The following is a 5,132-nucleotide window of genomic DNA, read 5'->3' on the forward strand; positions in this document are numbered from 1 at the left end:
ACAAATAGCTGTGAAAAGAAAGGAAGCAAAAAGTAAAGGAGAAAAAGAAAGATATACCCATTTGAATGCAGAGTCCCAAAGAATAGCAAGGAGAGATTAGAAAGCCTTCCTCAGTGATCATTGCAAAGAAATAGAGGAAAACAATATAATGGGAAAGACTAGAGGTCTCTTCAAGAAAATTAGAGATATCAAGGGAACATTTCATGCAAAGATGGGCTCAATAAAGGACAAAAATGATATGGACCTAACAGAAGCAGAATATATTAAGAAGAGGTGGCAAGAATACACAGAAGAACTGTACAAAAAAGATCTTCATGACCAAGATAATCACAATGGTGTGATCACTCATCTAGAGCCAGACATCCTGGAATGTGAAGTCAAGTGGGCCCTAGGAAGCATCACTACGAACAAAGCTAGTGGAGGTGATGGAATTCCAGCTGATCTATTCCAAATCCTGAAAGATGATGCTGTGAAAGTGCTGCACTCAATATGCCAGCAAATTTGGAAAACTCAGCAGTGGCCACAGGACTGGAAAAGGTCAGTTTTCATTCCAATCCCAAAGAAAGGCAATGCCAAAGAATGCTCAAACTACCACACAGTTGCACTCATCTCACATGCTAGTAAAGTAATGCTCAAAATTCTCCAAGCCAGGCTTCAGCAATACATGAACTGTGAACTTCCAGATGTTCAAGCTGGTTTTAGAAAAGGCAGAGGAACCAGAGAGCAAATTGCCAACATCTGCTGGATCATTGAAAAAGCTAGAGAGTTCCAGAAAAGCATCTATTTCTGGTTTATTGACTACGTCAAAGCCTTTGACTGTGTGGATCACAATAAAATGTGGAAAATTCTGAAAGAGATGGAAATACCAGACCACCTGATCTGCCTCTTGAGAAACCTAACTGCAGGTCAGGAAGCAACAGTTAGAACGGGACATGGAACAGCGACTGGTTTCAAATAGGAAAAGAGTACGTCAAGGCTGTATATTGTCACTCCGCTATTTAACATATATGCAAAGTACATCATGAGAAACTCTGGGCTGGAAGAAGCACAAGCTGGAATCAAGATTGCCAGGAGAAATATCAATAACCTCATATATGCAGATGACACCACCCTTACGGCAGAAAGTGAAGAGGAACTCAAAAGCCTCTTGATGAAAGTGAAAGAGAAGAGTGAAAAAGTTGGCTTAAAGCTCAACATTCAGAAAACTAAGATCACGGCATCTGGTCCCATCACTTCATGGCAAGTAGATGGGGAAACAGTGGAAACAATGGCTGACTTTATTTTTCTGGGATCCAAAATAACCCCAGATGGTAATTGCAGCCATGAAATTAAAAGATGCCTACTCCTTGGAAGGAAAATTATGACCAACCTCAGTTCAGTTCAGTTCAGTTCAGTTGCTCAGTCGTGTCTGACTCTTTGCGACCCCATGAATCGCAGCATGCCAGGCCACCCTGTTCATCACCAACTCCCGGAGTTCACTCAAACTCATGCCCATCGAGTCAGTGATGCCATCCAGCCATCTCATCCTCTGTCGTCCCCTTCTCCTCCTGCCCCCAATCCCTCCCAGCATCAGGGTCTTTTCCAATGAGTCAACTCTTCGCATGAGGTGGCCAAAGTACTGGAGTTTCAGCCTCAGCATCAGTCCTTCCAATGAACACCCAGGACTGGTCTCCTTTAGGATGGACTGGTTGGATCTCCTTGCAGTCCAAGGGACTCTCAAGAGTCTTCTCCAACACCACAGTTCAAAAGCATTAATTCTTCTGTGCTCAGCGTTCTTCACAGTCCAACTCACATCCATACACGACCACTGGAAAAGCCATATCCTTGACTAGATGAACTTTTGTTGGCAAAGTAATATCTCTGCTTTTCAATATGCTATCTTGGTTGCTCATAACTTTCCTTCGAAGGAAGACACGTCTTTTAGTTTCATGGCTGCAATCACCATCTGCAGTGATTTTGGAGCCCAAAAACCATATGACCTAGCAATTTCACTTCTGGGTATTTACCTGTAGAAAACAAAAACACTGATTTGAACAGACATATGTACCCTTATGAACATTGCAGGCTTATTTTCAATAGGCAAGATATGAAAGCAACCCAAATGTCATCTATTGATAGATGAATAGATAAAGAAGGTTTGTGGGGGAAAGAGATGTATTTGTGTGTATACAATGGATTATTATTGTTAGAAAAATAAAACAAACCTTGCCATTTGCATCAACATGGATGAATCTAAAGGGATGAATGAATGCTAATGAAATAAATCAAGTAAAGACAAATATTACATAATGTCATTTATATGTGAAATCTAAAAAACAAAATGAAAACAGATTCATAGAAACTGAGCAAAAATTAGTGGTTGCTTGAGGACAGAAGGGTTGGGGGAAAAGTTTATGAAAGGATTAAGAGATAAAAACCTTTAGTTATAAATAAATTAGCTACAGGGATGTAATATTCAGCAAAAAAGAGTCAATATTACTGCAGTAATATTTTATGAGAACAGAACAAGACTTATTGTGGTGTTCATGTTAAAATGTGTATAAATTTGAAATCACTATATAGCATACATGAAAGCAACATAATTATTGTACATCAATTATATTTCTATTTAAAAAATGTAATGTTTAGAGATGATTGAGATTAAAAAGTAAATATGGCCCTTTACTTTTGTTATTTAACAGGTGCAAATTTTTAATTATATTTTTAATTCATTTATTTTAGATAAAACAAAGATGAATATTTTAATAATAAAGGTACAATTCACAAAGAAGATAGACATCATAAACCATTAGACACCTAACAACAAATAAAAATACATAAAGCAAAAATCAGGAGAAATATAATGGAGAAAAATATATATTCATAGTGATAAATATTAACATTTCTCTGAGAATATTTTAGTAAGTGCAGAAAAAATAAGAATAGAAGCATCTTGAATGATTTGTTAATAATGTAAATATAATAAATTCATATTTACATTAATTTATATTAATCTTATAGCCACACAGATATATTTAAAATTTTGTATCTCAGATGTTGTTATTAGATTTCCATAGATATTTAGAAAAACTGGCAAAAAGATAAACATTACTAAATTTCAAAAAGTAGAATTCTTTTTTTCATTCAGTTATACATATACACATATTATTTTTGAAATTATTTTCCATTATAGGTTGTTATAAGACATTGACTACAGTTCCCTGTGCTATACAGTAAACCTTTCTTGCTTGTCACATATCTATTTTTTTTTAATTAGAAATCTAGTGTTCTATTCATACTAAGTCAAATAAGTGGAATCAAAAATGTCATAAACTTTTTGTTAGGCAAAAATTCATAAGCTTTCTAAAATATATATATTATACATATTATTTACATATGTGTATGTAAGCTTTTCTACTACACTTGATAAAGGCTTGAGAAAAAACATCAGAAAATGGAGAAACTGGAAAACATAAACTAAGTGAAATGGGAGTACTGAATATGAAATAGAAAAAGTAAAACAAGCTAGATAAAAGTAAAACATCCTCATACAGCATCTTTTCATGTGTTTGTTAGCATAAGTATGTCTTCTTTGGAGAAATGTCTATTTAGTTCTTTGGCTCATTTTAAAAATATGGAATGCTTCATGAATTTGCTTGTCATCCTTGCACAGGGGCCATGCTAATCTTCTCTGTATCATTCCAATTTTAGTATATGTGTTGCTAAAGTCAGAATGGCTGCTATCAAAAAGTCTACAAACAGTAAACACTGGAGAGGGTGCAGAGAAAAGGGAACCCTCTTACACTGTTGGTGGGAATGCAAACTAGTACAGGCACTATGGAGAACAGGGTGGAGATTCCTTAAAAAACTGGAAATAGAACTGCTGTATGACCCAGAAATCCCACTGCTGGGCATACACACTAAGGAAACCAGAATTGAAAGAGATACATGTACCCCAATGTTCATCACAGCACTGTTTACAATAGTCAGGACATGGAAGTAACCTGGATGTCCATCAGCAGACAAATGGATAAGAAAGCTGTGATACATATACACAATGGAATATTATTCAGCCTTTAAAAAGAATGCATTTGAATCAGTTATAATGAGGTGGATGAAACTGGAGCCTATCATAAAGAGTGAAATAAGTCAGAGAGAAAAACACCAATACAGTATACTAATGCATATATATGGAATTTAGAAAGATGGAAATGATGACCCTATATGCGAGACAGCAAAAGACACAGATGTAAACAGACTGTTGGACTCTTTGGGAGAACGCGAGGGTGGGGTGATTTGAGAGAATAGTATTGAAACATGTATATTATCATATGCGAAATAGATCACCAGTCCAGGTTCGATACATGAGACAGGGTGCTCAGGGCTGGTGCACTGTGATGACCCTGAGGGATGGGAGGGAGAGGGAGGTGAGAGGGGTTTCAGGATGTACATGTACATGTACATATGTATACGCATGGCTGATTCATGTCAGTGTATGGCAAAAACGACTACAATATTGTAAAGTAATCAGCCTCCAATTAAATAAATTAATTTAAAAAAAATCCTCATATAGTCCAGCTGTTTATAAACATGGCTGCTCATTAGAAACAAATCTGGAGATCTGGTGGAAAACAGCAATATCCAGGCATTTTTATTTTTCAAAAATTTCCAAGATAATTTTGATATGCTTTCAGATTTTAAAAAGTGATTATAGGTGTTCCTATTAAATAGTAGTTTTAATGATATAGAATTCTATTATCTTTTTCTGTTGACCAATCATGATACAATGGTATCAGGTAATAGTTACATAATCACAATAGTAAAAGATATTTATCAGTTTTCACAATCAATATTCAGACAAAAAATAAAAGATAATTATACTTGTCAATATTCAGCCAAAAAATAAAAGATAATTACAATTACAAAAACAAAGATGTTTATCAGTTTTCACAATCAATATTCAGACAAAAAATAAAAGATAATTACAATTACAATATTGCCAAAAATAAAAGATAATTACAATTACAAAAACAAAGATGTTTATCAGTTTTCACAATCAATATTCAGACAAAAAATAAAAGATAATTACAATTACAATCACAATAACCTAATAATATAAAATAATTACATACAATTTGGTGGGGGTAAAACAG

General features: G+C 34.8%; 1 non-coding gene across 1 annotated transcript; it reads right to left on the reverse strand.

The window, feature by feature from the left end:
* Nucleotides 1–3,607: 3,607 nt before the first annotated feature.
* Nucleotides 3,608–3,711, reverse strand: LOC138990290 (U6 spliceosomal RNA). The gene has a single exon (XR_011466406.1). It is a non-coding gene; the product is annotated as a U6 spliceosomal RNA (small nuclear RNA).
* Between the last annotated feature and the right edge of the window lie 1,421 nt (nt 3,712–5,132).

This window comes from Bos mutus, chromosome 12, assembly GCF_027580195.1.
Source record: "Bos mutus isolate GX-2022 chromosome 12, NWIPB_WYAK_1.1, whole genome shotgun sequence".
NCBI classification, from domain to species: Eukaryota; Metazoa; Chordata; class Mammalia; order Artiodactyla; family Bovidae; genus Bos; species Bos mutus.